General features: G+C 37.5%; 1 protein-coding gene and 1 pseudogene across 27 annotated transcripts in view; one reads left to right on the top strand and one right to left on the bottom strand.

Annotated features, from left to right (window-relative positions):
* Thrb (thyroid hormone receptor beta) overlaps positions 1 to 18,188 on the top strand; it is a 384,335-nt gene that overhangs the window by 17,094 nt on the left and 349,053 nt on the right. Inside the window, exon 1 of one of the 27 annotated variants that reach the window (XM_004857779.3) lies at positions 610 to 16,454. The exons of the other annotated variants lie outside the window; for them this stretch is intronic. The gene's annotated coding sequence lies outside the window, so the exon portion shown is untranslated. Of the gene's footprint in view, positions 1 to 609; positions 16,455 to 18,188 lie in introns of those variants that run through there. 27 annotated transcript variants of the gene reach the window in all.
* Positions 9,049 to 9,384, bottom strand: LOC147826422 (beta-1,4-galactosyltransferase 7 pseudogene; annotated as a pseudogene).

The following is an 18,188-nucleotide window of genomic DNA, read 5'->3' on the forward strand; positions in this document are numbered from 1 at the left end:
GTTCATGAACAAATTGTTGACGCAAGTGGATCCTCAGATGGGAATGGGGTATTTAAAGCAATTTTAAATATGATTTAAAGTATACTTTGAAGGAATCATGACTGTGTTTTATTATTTTTTTCTATAATTAGTATATCCATTTATAGAATATTTGCTTTATTAATTTTTTTTTAAAAATTGGCCCTGTCTGTATTCTTTTAGAATGCTGTGTTTAGGGTGGAGTTTTGAAATACTTTATGTGATATAAAATATGAGGTAGCTAGTGTTCCCTATAGAGTATAAGTGTTAAAGTGTTGTGGTTTTATTCATTAAGAAAGTATTCTGTTTCTTTGTTTCAAAACTAATCATTAATAGTGCCATCATTCTGATAGTGCATGGCCCTTTGAGTTTTTTATATATAGAAAAGTGATACATTGTTTCAATATATAGAATATATAAAATTCTAACATATCTTGTATAATTTCAAAAACAATATGAGAAAGAATATTAGAGATAAAATAGCACTTGTGACAAATTACATTTATTTATTTCTAAATAAAATAAATCACCATTCCTTAATATTGTACTTGATCTTTCTTCATAAATGGTGTTTTTAATTTTACAAAATAAAACATTAATTTGAGTAATATTGAATTGAAGCTACTCGCATTTTTTCATAATATATTTTTAGCAATTTTTGTTTATTTGAAAATAAATTTTCTAACTTCAGATTTCAGGCTCTGGCTTCATGTTGGATTATAGTTACAGCTGTATAAAGTAGGACTGTTGCCCTCAAGACTAATGAGAACATGACCAATTTTGAGACCCTTGCCAAATAGAACATTTTGTTTTTAGAACATTGGCTATAGAAAACTACATATTAGTGTAGTGGTTTTCCTTTGTGATTTATCATAGCTGTAATGTTCCTTTAATTAAAAAATGTAGTTTATTGTATTAAGTCATTCTTCTGTCTTCAGTATAGTGAAGAGATATACTTTTCAAATTAGTAAGAAAAACAGACATTTTAGCATGCACCCATCTGATGCAAGTCCCCACAGTTGAATTAACTCTACTCGTCTGTAAATGTTTGAGATTTCAACTTCTCCCTATACCTATCTTTCCACGGTTATCTACATATAGCATGCATGGTCTGCAGCAGTCTTCTAATCCATCAAGAAAAATTAGAGTTCAGTTTTGGATTATGAGCTCCTTCCTGGAAGCATCCTGTATTTGAATTACTATAGCTGAATTGTTTTGTTTTGCTTTGTTTTGTTTTTCTTTACAGAAGAAACCTGAACCAAAATAACACCCATTAATCCTACAAATTCTGGTAGGCCTACCACAAAGCCTAGGATGGCAAGTAGTTTCCTGCTGACTCCATCAGGTTTTGCTAGTTGTTAGGGCTAACGTATTTGAGAAGTATTACAAGGCCAGCTCTCTGGGATTAGTCATGAAGAGTTCTGTGATTGATTAGTAATATTCACTATGGAAGAAAAGTTAAAGAGGGATAGACTGAGTACCGTGTGTTTTCTCACCCTGTGCCCATACCTAAAGAAGCTTATATTTTTAGTATTGTCCCATTTTATTGCCTTTGCTGTTGTGTTTTATGCTCTTGGGGGAGGTACTGTGCATGCTCTGATTTTTTTTTCCAATAGTGAATCTTGTAATAAAACTACATAAGAGTGATTCCTGGTTGCAAGATTTAGTGTAATATCACATAGAACAAAGCATACAATGAACTTTTCTTTTGGTCTATTGAGTCCTGAGCCTACGTATAAATGAATCTTTAATAGTACTTTTGGCCACGGCCTGCATGGCTGAAGGGTCCACGGAGTGAGAAATGATGGTGGGAGATTAAGAAAGACAGACAAAGACAATGATAAAGCTGATAAAGCTGGGGCCAGGTGGAAACCCCTTTTCCTGATGGGATAAAAAGGCTGGCTGGCATCCTCAGCACCTTTATTTATAGTGTACAGATAAGGGAAGCATAGGGGGAGGTCAAAGGGGATGCCTGTGATTGGAACAGAGCAGTTAGGGTCTGCAGGAGATCATGCTTGATGGTTCTCTGGAGAATGGGCAGGGAGGAAGATAGTCCTCTTCTGGGGCCAGGCCTTGGTCCTCAACGCCCTCTTGTCACCTGTTCTCCTCCCGCAGGGCCCTGCCTCATCGGTGGGGGGAAGCGAGTTAGGACTGGCCAAAGTGATCTACAGCGTAGAGCTCCCAGCACTTTTAAAATTGAAATGTCAAAATAGTCGGGACTCTTAAGAATGTGCTAGATTCTTAAAATAAAATTGAACTATTACCTATCACCTTTCAAAGTGCTTAAATTGTATTTATTTCTGAAATTTATAATTTTGACACTGGTCTATCCTTAGTTACAATACTCATTCTCTACAAAAGTTTTGGTCAGTCCCTTGACATAAAGAACAGAAAGGAAATAGGTTATATGTGAGAGGATAAGACAGATGGAGAATCACAAACAAGCTCCTATTGGGTCTACCAAGCAAGGAAGATAGAAAAATTGGAGAAGTGGGAACACTAGTACAGACTGGTGTCTGAAGGTATCCAGACCCTGTGTGTCTTACTTCACCAAGAATTAGATCTTCTGTCAGTCAGTTTATTGGACTCCCTGGAAATGTCAGTGAAAAGCCCAGAGAAATGTTCTCTTCATTATTAACCAACTGTCTGTCAAATTTGAACGCTCCTAATGACTTGCATTACACTAAGTGACTATAAGGTCCTCAGAAATTAAGAATGTGGAGAAAGGAATCTTTTGTACAGTTGGTTTTGACATTCTTTCCATGCAGAGATGAATCACCTTCTTCAACAAGACTAGGACTTGACTTTACCGAGACTGGCAGAGAGAGGAGGAGACAATTGGCTTTGTGTAAAGCCCCCTGCAGAGCTGGCATTCCTTTTTATGGACCAGTAGTCTCCAGGATGAAATAAATTGTTACCAGACATGTCTGTACACCTAGGAGATTCTTACAGAAAGGACCAAGCACTAGATCCCCATACATATTTGAAGATGATACCAGTCAGGTGGATGGATGTGTGCTTTTTTTCCATCAGTAACTGAGTTTATTGTTCTCTGAAATGAAGGGTAAGTTAAGAGGACCTCAGAGGTCCTCTGAATATCTTTATGTGGTTTGCCATGTACAGTCACAGGAGTATCATCAATATAACCTAGCAGGCAAAGTCTGAACCTTGGTGGGTAGACTGGAATATAAATATGTTAGATTTTATCTTTTTTTTGTTGGTACTGGGGGTTGAACCCGGGACCTTGCACTTGTGAGGCAGGCGGTGGAACCACTGAGCTAAGTCCCCGGCCCCTGGAATATAAATATGGATAACTCAACTAACTAGCTGATGTGACCTGGATAAAAGTCCAGGTTCTGTAGAATTTCTTTTTTTAATTGCCTACATGTGGGAATATGAAAAATAGGAAAACCTGGAAAAGAAAAGGAACTGATCTCAAGAGTCATGCTTTTGGGCTGATGTTCTGAGAGTCTGCCTGGCTTTCAGGCCATTTTCCCAGACTGGGGGAGAAGAAGGAGTAAGATAGGAGAAGGGAAAGGACAAAGAGAATCTTAAAAGGAAACTAAGGACATCATAGCTTCTCCACTCATACTGATACACATTTTTCAGCTTTTATTTTTAGAGCAAAACAAGCTTTTCATGGTGTCCTCTTATACAAGTTAGAGACATGTAGCCTCATAATAGGAAATTTCGTAACTTGAGCAACAATATGGGATATTTTCATGCATTAACAACAGGCTAGAAGTAGAGGTCTACCAAGAACCACCAGCTTTCTGCCTCAGCCCTGCCTGTGAACATTGTGAGAGATACTATGAAAATATGGATGATATGTTTATCAAATGATCGGAAGTCATAAAGCTGGATGGAAGAGCCAAATGCCCAACTATGGAGAGTGGATCGACAGGTCTTGAAGGGCTGGAACCATGGTTCCTAATCAGCAACACCCAAAGGAGGGTATAAAACCACAACATTGCAATAGATGCATGCTGGATGCCCAAATTCTGAGACTACTAAATATCAATTTAGTATGAGCTGATAAACAATGTGAGCACCTCAACCAGTACTATAGTTTTAAGTTCCATGAAAACAATGATTCTGAAACTTGAGCTGTCACCTGGAGAGCTTGTTAAAATGCAAGTTGCTAGACCACATCCCCCAGAGTTTCTGATTCAGTAAACTTGAAGTGGAGTGGGAGAATTTATATCTCCAACAGTTTCCAAATGGTGCTGATGCTCCTGCAAACTATTGCTTTAGAAACTAGTATTAGAAGAACAGTCTTGCTTAAACCTACAGAGGTAATCACTTTACTATAGTCTACTGAAACATTGTGGGAATTCTGCATCTCACTCTTTCAGATAAGACAAAAGTCCAGAATAACAGGCAACATTCTGTAACCCTGATAATATTAAGGACCATTGAGGGAAGAGAATGATGTGGAGAAAAAAAAGCTTCAAAGATATAGTAATACTTTAAATCTTTGAGAGACTGACATGTTGAAGAGTCCAAGGTTAGAGTGTCTGCATTAGATCCCTATCAACCTGGCTTTGATTCATAGTTTTGCCTTCCTTTTATATATTTAATAAACCCTTCTGTGGTTTTTAGTAAGTACCAGGCACTGTTCCAAATACTTTTACATATATTCATTCATTAATCCTCCTACCAACCTTAGAAAGTAGATGTAGAGAGGTTGAACTACTCCTAAGGTCACAAAACTAGCTTGTGTTGGAACTGGGATTTGAGTCAGGCAGTCATCTGAAGTTCAAGTTCTTATACACTACACAATACTGCCTCTGCACTATTAGCTCCACTCTGATAATTGGCTGTACATCCTTAGAACATTCCCAAAATTTCTGTGACTCAGTCTTTTCCTCTTAAAAATAGGGGCAACCCTTTTATCATAGGTTCTTCTGAAGAGGTAAAGACTGTTTAAGGCATCTACCGACTATCAGGTTTTTAGGCTTCTGTGATAGCAAGCAAAACCCAGGATAATAAGTAAAGCTAGTGTGAGTCACATGTGACCCAAGGGATCAAAAACTACCCATCAATGATAAGATCCAAGGACATGCCAGGGCTTTGGCCTTGGGAGTGTTACTTGGAATCCAGATATCTCCCTCTGGAGATAGTCATGGATGACATCTACGTCTACTAACAAACATTCTGACTTTAAAATTCTACATTATGTAAAACATTGACTTCATTCAATGTATCAGTTTTTACCAGATTGATCCATTGTTTCCCAGTGTTCACTTGAAGCTTATGCAGATTCTAAAAGATCCTGGTTGTCACAGTTAAGACAGGTATAAAAATAAGTTAACCAAACTGTTTTCCCTTCTTTAATCATGCCTCACTCTTCAGCAACACAGATACCTGTTCATAGTGTGTTGCTCTTCATCACTTCCTTTAAAAAAGTGTGATCAATAGAAAGTAGCACAAAAGACAGTTGAAATAAGTCTAAATATATATATGGTCACAAAAGAGGTGAGTGAACTAAACTCATCACTTTGAGGTCAAAGAGTGCCAGATTGCATAAAAATACAAAATCCAGGTATATTCTTTATAAGCATGAGACTTAAAACAGTGACTCAAAGCATTTAAAAGTAATGGAATAGAAATAGATTTATCAGGTAAATATCAATTACTATAAAGAAGTGGTAACATTCATATTAGACAAAAGATATTAAGGTGATACCTAAAAAAAAAAACTATATCATCTCCATTGATCATTTGGACCAAAATTTAATAACTAGACTTACCTTTATCTATGCATGTTTGTTGAAATATACTGCATTTACCACATTAATACAACATTATCTTGAGTGTTCTTATGCATTTTTAAAATGTCAATAACTCAAAGGTGATATCATTAGACCAGTTATTTCATCAGTGCCCTCAGTTGTGGTATTGTGACCTAAATTAGTCATATTGTACCTAGAGGTGTTCACTAAGGAGAATAATTGGCAATATTTCCTGACCAATAGTTTCCATGTCTGTATTCCTAATTCCTGGAAAGTACTCTGTTCACTATGGCACTCTAGGTCAAACTTAGTATACCTTTGAAGCAATTTCTAATCAGAGTAAAAATTCCCCAAGCAGCATATTTCATTTTTAAACTCACCTCATGTAGCAGTAACATAATTACCTGTGCCTTAAAAAATATAGTATCAGCAGGGTCTTTAATTTCTTTCAAATTTAATTTATTTTCTACCAAATTTAGAAATGAGATGATGTGAAGAGATCCCCTCTGCCCCCTGGCCGACTCATTTTCCAATGACAAAGTGATGTAGAAATCTTAATCCCTTTGCTTCTCTATTTAGATTTCAGATACACCTTCCTTTCCTGTTAAATGGCCCCGGTGGTCTTGGCTACCAGAAAGAGAGCCATGTTCTTACTAACCAGGCCCAACTGCTCTGTCAGTAGCTGACCCCAAGTAGATACTGCGAGATGAGAGTCCCATGTCCAGGAGGGTAGCCAAGCTGTGACCCCTAACAGTGATGAGAGTGATGTTACATGGTGTGGGTGGAAATTGTTCTTTCTCACACAAAGGAGCCGATCAGCTTTTGGGTAGGAGCTCTACTTACGTTTGGCCTGCTTTGCCCAGAAGAGGGTGGGGCTGACAGCTTGAGACACCCAGTATTTTCCCCAGGCTGCCATATTTCAATACATTTGAAAAGCTAGGAAACTTCTCACTGGCAGTTGAAGAACTAACAGGTTCCAGGGGAAGGGTCTAGGCAGAAGGAAAAGAAGGAACTTTTCCCCTCTGTATCTTGTACAACTCATGAGAAATAGGATTCAGCACATTCATTTTAAATACAGAGCCAAACGTTGAAAACAGGTTTTGTTTGGATGTTGAGGACAAGAGATAGTCTCAGCTCGGCCTCATTCCTGAAACACAGTAAGCAATATTGACAGTTGCGACTTAGTTCTAAAGGACTTAGCATCTGAGAATTTTCTTAGGAAAACTATCTTCTTTTCATAGCAAGAGTCTGTTCTCTTTGACTTGGGCCCTTTATTCCAAATTGTGGCTATCAATTGTGTGGGTTTGTTGATTGATTTGTTAAGGGCAATAAAATGTTAATGCATTTAAAGATACAATATGTGATTTTATAATCTGTGAGCCCATATTTACCTTGAGCCCCTTATCTATTTCAAATTATCTTCTTTGTTTCAATCTTCTTAATTATCAAAGGAATCATACCTTTATTATTAAAATAAATTCGACAATACAAAAAATGTTGATGTCAGAAGTCCCCACCCACCTGCACTCATAATACGGCTTATCCTTTGGGGCCAGGTTGAGATTTAAAAAAATTTTTCTGTTACATGTGGCTATAACATATGGAATTCTAGAATGCCAGACTGAAAAAAGACATAAAGATTGTTTATTCAACTACTCTCAATTCCAAAGGAGCAACATTTGGCCCGAAAGAGGGGCAGTAACTTATATGAGGTTCTCATTGAAATGTGCCTGTGGCTTGGCCTCAAACCCAGGTCCTTGCTATCTTAGACCCTTTCTAGGAGGTCATACTGCTAAAACATTTTTAAGTTTTAACCATTCATTTTAATACCTTTTATTATTGTTGTGATCACAAAATCTGTAACTGCTTCTCATAGAAACATTCCTGTTACCTTGCCAATCATCATCAAAATATTGGTGTGTTTCCTTCTAGGCATTTTTCTGTGTTCATCATTGCACAAAAAAGAATCAGATTTCCTATAAGTTTGTGGACTTTTTCATCTAATGTATAATGAACCTTGAACATTTGATTTCTTAAAATTATTTTTAATATCTGCATGGCAACCTATACAATGTACCATCTTGTCTAATAAGACCTCCTAATGACCATTTGAAGAGGCATTAATTTTTTATCACAGTTGTGAACATAGCTGAATATAAATCCTTACATATTTCAAGTTCTATATGAAAACTATTGTGGTTGTTTTAGAATTTAGAAAATTTTTTAGAAGGCCAAGGAGTCCTTAAAACCCAGTTACTTCAGTTCATTAGACTAGATATTCCATAATTAAAATAAAAACATTCATTCTTTCAGGCTACTGATCCAGTATTTACTGCATTGTGGAGGAGGAAGGGATGCCTGACTCAGTACTTTTTACCACTTATGAAATGTTTAGTGGAGGAAATTGAAACTAATAGCTAAATAACTACCAGCCAGTGCACTGACTAGTATCCTACTGAGTAGCAGAAAATGTATACCTAACTTAGAAGCAGTGATGTTGAAGTTGGAGAAAAGAAAACACCCACTTTTTGAATATTCAAAAGCAACTTTTTGAACATAAACTGAAGACCATAATTTCAGTCTTCTGTAACTATCTCAGAGATAACCTCAAATATTCTTTGATTAAAAACTTCTTCTAAGGTGTTTTATTGCCAGGACTATCCAAATCTAGGAGTCTCTAAAGAGAACTTAGATGTAGTCAACAAAATCCAACTGCTTCGTCTTGTATGGATAGGAAATGATACTCAAAAAATCAGAAGATCTGGTAACACGAGGTCCACATTCCTGCATGTGACAACCAGCTGGAGCTGCTATCTGCTTTTCCTTTCTGCGGGGCTTGTGCTCTGGTTTCTGAAGTTCTAAGCCTCCTGATTGCAACTGCCACCTACACCAGCCACAAGGCTTCTAATCTCTTCATGAGGCAGTCCAGTGGGAAGGACCAAAAATGAGGCTAATTAGACGTTGTCCAGTTCAACCCTTCCCACTCCCTGAGGCCTTGTCACACAAAGGAAGGCAGAGAAGGGCAAGCAGGAAGGCAGGGTGGAGAGTCCAAGTTGAAGCCACTTTCAGCCTTTTTGTGATCACTGTTTACTGCCAGCAGCATCCCAAGTGTCATAGGTGTCCTGTCCCAGCTCAAGCCTGCCTCTGGGGCCCAGGCTGGTGCAAATACAGAGCTTGCTGTTTATTCAGGCCACTCCACATCCTATCAGAGCTGGGCCCCAGGCCTGAGCTCTCATCCTGAGGCTGAGCAGCAGTGTGGCCTGTTAGGCATGGGCTCCCTTATTCTCTGTGAAACTCAGCCAAAGGTACACCAGGGGGTTGCAGCCTTGTCACAGTCCAACATGATGTTGAGAACAGTGCAGGGGGCCCCGCCCACAGACAGGGATATGCGGGAATCCACAAGGTACTTCACAGTGTTTAGGCCTCCCTCCTGGTCCACCTTGAATTGCTCCTGTTTTTGAGCTGCAATATGCTTCTGATCCCTCTTCCACCAGGCTGGGTCATGCAGGTAGTGAAATATCTTATAGCCAGTTGTGATTCCTGAGGGGCGGAAAAGCTGGAGACCAGCTCCTTTGATGCACCAGTAGAATTCATCATCCTGGCGGGCCCAGCCCCAGAAGCGGTTAGACATCCCGTTGCACATCTGGTAGTGCTGTATGGAGAGAAAGAGGATGCCACCCACAGAGGTCTTGTATATGTGATTTGTGTGGTAGGTATGGTCGGCCCACAGTTAATTCTGTCATTTAGCTGCAAAGTGTTTTTCTTTTTCTTCACGTTGATGGTGGTGTTACTTAGAATCTCACTTTTCAGAGTGCAGGCCAGGCTAGCCCTGTGGATGTCCCCCTGGGTATGTGTTAGAAATGCATAATCTGATTTCTCACCCCAGAGTCTGCATTTAACAAGATGCCTCGGTGATTTATTCATGTTTGCGAAGCTCTGCTTTAAAACACTGAAACAATATCGAATAACTGCCATAGTCATGACCATTTGGCTTTCAAATGTGTGCAACCTGTGAGGCAGCGTCCTCACTGTGAAATCTGATCTGCTGCTTATGAGAAGTAGAGGGCTGGCAAGTGTCTTGGACTCCTTTCCACTGATTTCTTTTTAATTTTCCCTAGGAATCTATAGATTAAAATGTTTCTTTAATGAGATAGTGATATGGAAACATTTTTAATATTAACATGGTTTTTAATATACAAAATGAAAATTTAAAAAATGAAAAACTGAAAAAACACTTGTACAGATATCAAATTTATTCTCAAAAGCATTCTTTAATCCCAGCTGTCCTGTCTTTATGCCATTAGCATGATACCTTTTAAATCTATGTTGCAGAAGTCTAGATGTTTGGTTAGCTGATGAAAAATATTAAAAAATGAAGATCCGTGCTCCATTATATTGTTTAGGAAGATGTATTAAAATCCCAGGGAGTAGTTTTCCAGATTAGAAGAGGTAATCTCCTATTCACCATTCATAAATTTATACCTCCTAACCAAATGCTAAGTGTTCATTTGGGTGATAAGAAGGGTAGGAGAGTCTCCCGGCAGAATGCACTTAGGAACCAGTAAGTGAAGAAACAGACTGGCTAGGAGAAAATATTAGGAACTGGTGAATTTAGCAGGCCTAATTCAAACACCTCAGTAATGTTGTCTTGTGACAATCTCTTCCTCTTTTTAATAAAAAACTGAATTTGTGTGTAAAATTTCAAAGTTTCGAGTGTTGGCAATTGATTCAAGTTTTTATGAATCAGTGCACTTCCCTACCTGCTGTCCTTCCTGTCTTAACTTTCTCCCTGGTTTCCCTCCTGCTTGCCTTCTTTCTTTCCTGTCTTCCAAATAGTGTGTAGACTGATAAAGTTTTAGGAGTAACACACTTAGATGATATTTGTTCATTTGTGACACACCCATAAACACAAACCCCCACAAGTTGTGCTAGTTTTCCCCCTCTTCTCCCTTAAGCTGTCTCTAGAATGACAAATTAGAAGTTAGGTGAAGTCACAGTTGACCATCTTTCCTTCTTTATCTGTACCTAGGATAGATATTAACAGTGATTTAAATGAATACAGTCTCAGAAAGAGAATTAATAATAAGCCTAGACAGTATACAAGCTGGTTACTGAGTGATAGGAAGATGGAATCCTGGACAAAGCTCTATTTCATATCCCATAAATTAGAGAAGGATCAGATTTCATTTCAAGGCAATTTCTATTCAGTTACAACCTAAACAGATTCAATGAATGTATTCCTATAAGCTTCACAAACATTTTCAACTTGTTTTTAAATGCTTTGCTCTGAGAATCTGAAAGGACTATGCTTCCTTAGAATTCTGTGAGAAGGTAATCATTTTCAGGGAAATTCAGTAAAGCAGCTGATCAAGTGCCCTAAAATGCATTACAGAAAGTAGAGCAATAACAGTAATATCAAAACAGTATCTCCACATTCTCCAGGCCACTTAAACCAGCACGGGCCTGGAACATTCATGTCTCCTCACCCACCAGGTGAAATGAAGCAGTAAAGATCGACCAGCACATTGACTCTCATAACGCAGCTCTCTATTTTCTGCCTATTAATGAGAGATTCCTTTGAAATAAAGCCAGAATGGAAGCTGAGATGGAAGATGCCATTCACTATTGTACCTTTTCTCTGGTGCTGTGAAAGTATAAAAATATATATAAAAAAAGTCTTGGTCTGGGGGAAGTCTCTAATTCCCATTTTCATTACCTTTCTGACCTTGGAAAAAATGTTTATTTTCCTCGATTTCTTTATCTCTAAAATCAGAAATTACATGATCTCTTACATTTTGTCCCTCTCTAAAGTTGTATAAATCTGGTACTAGGATTTCAGGTCTACCTCTCACCAAAAGAACTGAAAATATACATCCATGCAAAAGACTTGTATCCAAATGTTCATAACAGCATTACTCATAATAGCCAAAAGTAGACCAAGATAAGAGACTGGGAATTATGAAAAGAAAGAAAGATCACAAATTCTTTATGAGGAAGTTTCATCTAAAACTCATCTCTGCACAAAAGTAAATTAGAGATCCTCTTTAGTTAAGCCACATTTGTCCATGTAAATGCCAAACATAAGTCTAGCTTTAAAGTGTAGTAAAAGCTATATTCTATTCTTTTATAACCAGATTCATTAATATGTAATTCAAATACCATGCAGTTCACTCATTTAAAGTGTATTCAGTTCAGTGATTTTTAGTATATTCACAGTTTCTAACCTTCACCGCTAATTTTAGATAATTTTATTACCTTCAAAAGAAAACTCTCCCTGGTTAGCATTTCTCCACCTCAATCCTCAACCCTAGGCAAGTGCTAATCTACTTTTAGTTTCTATTTGCCTATTCTAGACAAATAAATGGAATTATACAGTTCTATAGCCTTTTGTAACTGACTTCTTTGACTTAGCATAATGTTTTTAAGGTTTATCCACGTTGTAGTATGTATTGGCAATTCATATGACTGCTAGGTCATATAGTAACTTTGTTTTTTCCTTTTGAAGGTATTCCAAACTGTTTTTCAGAGTGCCACACCATTTACACTCCCATCAGCAGTGCCTAAGTGTCCAATTTCTCCACATCCTTGGTTATACTTGTCTTTGTCTATCTTTGTAGTGATAATCATCCTAGTGAGTATAAAATGGTATCTAGTTGTAGTTTGTTTGCATTTCCCATATGGATAATGACATTTGGCATATTTTTGTGCTTTTATTAATCATTTTTATGTCTTTCTCAGAGAAATGTCCTCTTAGAGTCTTTGGCTATTTTTAAGTTTTATTTTTATTTTTAGTATTGAGTTCTTAGTATTTTCTAGATACAAGTCCCTAGTTAGATATATGATTTGCAATATTTTTCTTCTATTTTATATTCTTAAATGCATTTTTAAAGTATTAGAACCTCAAAGGATAAGTACCTTGAGTTCAGACCCTATTTTGAAGAAACATGAAGAATCTCTCTTCCTAAAATACCTGTGACACGGCAGGACTGTAAAACATCATATGAAATGGATGGTTCAGGTTCAGCTGTTTTCTGACAAGGAATTTGGAACCAATGAGAAAAATCAAGTCTCTTAAGTTATAAAGAGGAAAAAATAATCAAATCCATATGATTGAAATTACCCATAGTGTATCACAAAACAGATATTTATGGAACACAATTATATATTGACATTGAATAAAAACAGTTGAGGGATTGATTCTCTTCTTAATAGGTTTGAAAGTCATGGTGACAACATAAAGAGTTTTTTTTAAAGCTCTATTTGCTATAAGATTTTAAAAAATCATTTAGAAAATTTTAGTTGCTTCCTTGTATGTATTTGCACATGTTGAGCATTAAGTTCAATAATTTTTATACACATGTTGGAAACAAAAAGGTTTGCTTGTATTTATATGTATTTACAGTCATGTGCTGGTTAACAGTGAGGATATGTTCTAAGAATTGCATTAGAAATTTTTGTCATTGTACAGACATAATATTGTGTACTTACACAAACTAAGATGGTTACCATGTCCCTAGGCAATAGAATCTTCTGAGACCACTGTTGTATGTGTGATCTGTCATTGATTGAAGCATTGTGATGTGGGGTATGACTGCATATATATTTTAAAGATCTCTATTTTAGTAAAAGTAATGATGTTAATGTTTTAAGTGGTCTCTTCAGTTACGCCTTCAAAAGAGGTTGATTGGCTCACTGAACAAATAATCATTGCACCATTTATGTTCCAAGTTCTGGGCTAAGAACTAGAAGAATGATGGTAGGTAAAACTGACCATGGTTGTATTTCATGGAAATTATAGCTAAAGTAAAAATACAAATAATGTAGAATTACCCTTTTTTTTTTCCTTTGGTACCAGGGATCGAACTTGGGTCCTTGCGCTTGCGCAGCAGGTGGCGAAACCACTGAGCTAAATCCCCAGCGCTAGAATTACCCATTTTGAAAAACTTGCTATGAAGGAAAAGAAAAGAGTGCTAAGAGAGACAAATAAGGATGCCTATTTTAGGTGGGGTGGAGTCAAAGTTTTCTAAGATGTAAAGAGGATTAGATGGAGCCCTCCAGAGTGGGGGGAGCACGTTGCAGATAGAGGGAACCCATGACAAAGGCCAAGGTCATGGATCAGCAAGCATTTGATGGGTTTTAAGAAAGGCAGGAGGGCCAGCAGGACAAAAAGGCGGTATGAACAAAAAAGGGAAGGAAATGAAATTGGCAAGGAAGGAAATGGCTAGTTAACATAAGACCTCAAAGGCCACATTAAGGAGTTTGAATTTTATTCAGAAAATAGTTGAATCATTTTGAGGATTTTAGCAGAGGAAATGACATGAATTGATAGAAACTTTAGAAAGGTCATATAAGTTACTGCATAAGATTGATGTGTGGAAATGAAGTAGAAATAGAACCAAGATGATCATGTATCAGGCATTTATAGTTCCTAGAGTAACAGGATGGTAGACCAGACTAAATTGGGCAGTGAAAAGTTGGCAAGGTAAATACATTTGGAATTATTTTGGAGAAATAGTGAAATAGCTATATGACTGCAAATTAGTGTCCTTTTATCACAGTTTCCTTAGTAATAAAATAGATCTAGCAATAGGACTCTTCTCACTGAATTATTATTAAAATAGAATAAGTTAATAATGCTGTGTATACTTATAAGAGTGCCTAGCATATAATGGGTGCTTTAACTGAGTATGTTTTCTTGTTTTACTACTTATATAAACAGGTGTTGGTACAGTGAACCCTTGACTTACGAACTCAATTATTTTGCAAGGGCTGGTTGCAGCTCAAGTTGGTCAATTGAAGGCTCACGCTCCCTTACACAGCCTTCAAAGTCTCTCTCCTGTATCAGGCAGATCTCAGTATCCTTAGAGAGACATTGGCCCAGGATTTCCTAATTAACCCTACATGGGAAGAGATGTTGTAATCTTCCTTCCAGAACTCTTTAGGGGTTAAATCTGTATCTGAGACCATCTGGAAGCACAGGCAGCTGGCATTTGGGTCATAACTCAAGATTTCTGTCTTAAGTTAAAACTAAAATTCTGGTCGTAACCCAAGTTATTTGTATGTCAGGCCGGTCATAACTTGAGGGTCCACTGCAGTGGTTTGAGTGGGAAAGTGAAGTGTCAGAGACATTTGCCAAGATTCTGGCTTGAGTACCAGGTGGTTGGTGGTGCTAGTTCCTAAGAGAAAGGAAACTGGAGAGAAGGGTTTGAAGGAAAAATCCAAAATCTGTTTTGGGGCATGTTGGCCTGAGATGTGTGGGAGTAGAGATTCAGGCAGCTACAGTCTGATGCTCAGTATAGTGCCTAGCCTAGAGATAGAGCTTGTATTCAATATTGTACTAAAATATGGTGTATAAATTTGCAAAAGCAGTCATCACTTGGAAATTCAGCCTTTTCCTGGACTGGCCAGTGGGATAATAATTTGATAAGCCACGTTTTCCTGGGACAGGGGCAGATATGGCAAAAGCAGTGAAGACGTTGCCAAAGAGACCATCTTTGGAACTTTACTCCTCCATTTACTACTTGGGGTCCTGCAAGAAGTTACAAGCGCTGGTAAGGGAATCCATGGGTTAGGGAGGAGGAATCATGGACAGCTCCCGGGTTCCTGCTTGAGTGCCACGTGGTTGGTGGTCCTAGTTTCTGGGAAACTAGAAACTAGAGCAGAAAAAAGCGTGCTTCTCACAGCGTCATCTAGGGAGACTAGTAGATCTTCCTCATAGATGAAAACCACCAGAAATAACATATATAAAATTCCCAGCACAGTTCTTGGTACACAGTACATGCTCAGTAAATTTTTTTTCTGTATGAATCTGAGTTTTTCTCCCTTTCCTTCCTCAGCTGTAAGCATCTCCACCACCATGTCTAGGTCCGCTTCCATTTCTAGTTGAAGAGTTCAAGGTGGGAACAGTGCAGGGACAGGTCAGAGCCAGGAATAGGGTGAAGGGAGTAAAGACACTGCCTTGGGCACAAAATTTAAGAGAGTTCTAAACAAGTAATTAAGAAAAAGATTTTAGTGTTTAAAAATCAATCCAAAAAAGACCTATGAATTAAATGCTAATTTTAAACAAAGATAGAATCAGAATTACTGATTTCTCCTCCTGGCTCAAGCTCTGTCACTAGTTAGGTAGTGGGACAAGGTGAAAGCAAAATATAAACCCTCTTCCCCAGCCCCTAAGACTCTTTTTCATTTTTTCCATAGTTGCTACCTCTCATCAGCAGACAGGCAGTCTGGATATCTCTAAATGCTAAAGACACCAAACTAACACCCATGGTTCTGGGTGCCCTTGAGCCTGAGGCTTGTGGGCCCTGCCATCCCAGCCCCCTCTTCTATCAGTTGCAACATGGGAGTTGAAGCAAGGTTTTCTGGTCCACTCCACCTCAGTAAACTCAGACCTTGTGACCCCTGGAACTGTTGCATAAACACTAAATGAAATAACCCAATGCTCTATAAAAGGCTGGAGTTTAAAGGTCAGCTTTGTGCTTATCGAGTGTGAGTCTGATTTACTCCCTAAATGACTCTCAGAGAGGTCTGTGCTTGTAATAGGAACTGAAAAGATGAGCTCTTCCATTCTCAGTGGAGAGCTATTTGCTTTGCGAGGAATTGTCATTGCCAATAAGAACAGCCAGTCAGGAGCAGGCGGAAGGTGAATGGAGGTCCCTGGACCAAGAATGCTTCCTTCTGGCTTTAACTAGAAAGCTAAAGGTACCTGTGGTAGCTTGTGGCATGCAGCTCTTTCTCATGAAAATCAGAAAATTCCTAGTAGGGACAGTTCGGTAACTTAAACATTGTCAGCAGGTAGACAATGAACAATTAAAGGCCAGATTTATCATAGTTCCTATCTATTATAAAGAAATCATTTGTGGAATTGAGTTTGTGTGTCACTTTTCCTATAACAATATCTGGATGTAGAAAGCCTAGTTTTAAAAAAATTATATTACTTGAGTATTATTCTTTCAATTAAAAGAAAAATTTACTCTGATCATTGAACATTTTGCTGTAAATATGATAGACTGTCATAATGTATATTTATGAATGCTTTTGGATGAAATAATAATAAAGATAAAGAATTACTGGACTAGACCGAAGCTTCTGTCCACACCGACTACATGTCAGTAGCAGTTTAATACTGTAATATTTTATTTGGTGACCTTCATATCAGTTGACTGTATGCACCTTAATGTCTCAAAAAAAGCTGAATCTGATATAGATTGGTCAGTGAGTTTTTTTCTTTCTTTTTTCTCAGTTTCATTTATCTACACTTTATAATGCCCGGTTTAATTTGTACAGAAGGATGAAGTTCATTATTACACAACTGAGAACCCTGTCTTTGAGTTTTAAGAGAGTCCAAGAGGTGTCCTGCATTGAGACCAAAAGTTCTTGTAGATGTATCAGGTGGCGCATTTTAAGAGTAAAAGTAGTGAATGCTTCAGAAATAATGTACACTAGGTATATAAATGCACAAGGAAGAAGAAAATATTATTTCTTGTAATATTTCTCATTTTCAAACTTTTAAACTGAGTTGTTTTTCAAGCTTTGAAACTCATGACTAAACATTCAGAGGGAATAACTATCACAACAAATCAGCTTTTGTGAAGGTGGCCAAACTGAAAAGATGGAGTCTGTTACCTGTTCCTCTTTTTGAGTGCTTAGTCCTTATTTTTCCAGAATTAAAGCAAAGACTTTTCAGACTATGAGTAAATAGTACAGGGACCCCGAGCTATAGTTGTACAGTACACTGGAAGTTTCTTTTCTTTTCTAAGGAATTAAGCAAGTTTTTAATTGTATAAAATAAAAATATTTTAAGTTGGGATACTTTGTTCAAAGGCATCTGATTTGCATTTCTCCCATCCTGCCTCCATTTCCTTTCTAGTCTGCCTAGCTAGGTGGCCTTCCTCCTTCTCCTCTTACTCCTCCTTGTGTCCTTATTCATTCTTATGATGTTCATTTGAGTGCTTAGATGTTAGATTGTCTTATTTCTACCGCTGTGATTATTTTTAAATCAAAGCAGTTAAGTCTCACTAGAGCTTAAAAGCTACATTAATATCTTTTTTTAGCTCCTATTATTCATCCATACTTAATCTTCTTTCCTCCCATTATTCCAAGTTCTTACTAAAACTAGCATTTGTGCAAAAAAATTTTATCAGTATATTACCTCCTTTCAGTTAAGATAGTCCCACTTGTAGAGTAGTTAGCTAAAAGATAAGGCAATACTCTTTAGACTGAGTTCCCTCATTTAAAAAATCTTCACTCATCTCTTTAAAATATATGCATACAGTCATGGAATTTATAGACAAGCATTGTGCAGAAAACCATTAATCTGACCTTCAGTTTTCAGGAGAGAAAGTAAAAAATTCCACCTCAAAGTACAGCTATTGGACTAAATATTGGTGTATTAATAAGCGGGAAGAACAACTTAGCTTCTTACCCTGCTGAGCT

The sequence above is a fragment of the Heterocephalus glaber genome, unplaced genomic scaffold, assembly GCF_053883595.1.
Source record: "Heterocephalus glaber isolate CG9 unplaced genomic scaffold, H.glaber_assembly_v1.0 deba00001472, whole genome shotgun sequence".
Lineage (NCBI taxonomy): Eukaryota > Metazoa > Chordata > Mammalia > Rodentia > Bathyergidae > Heterocephalus > Heterocephalus glaber.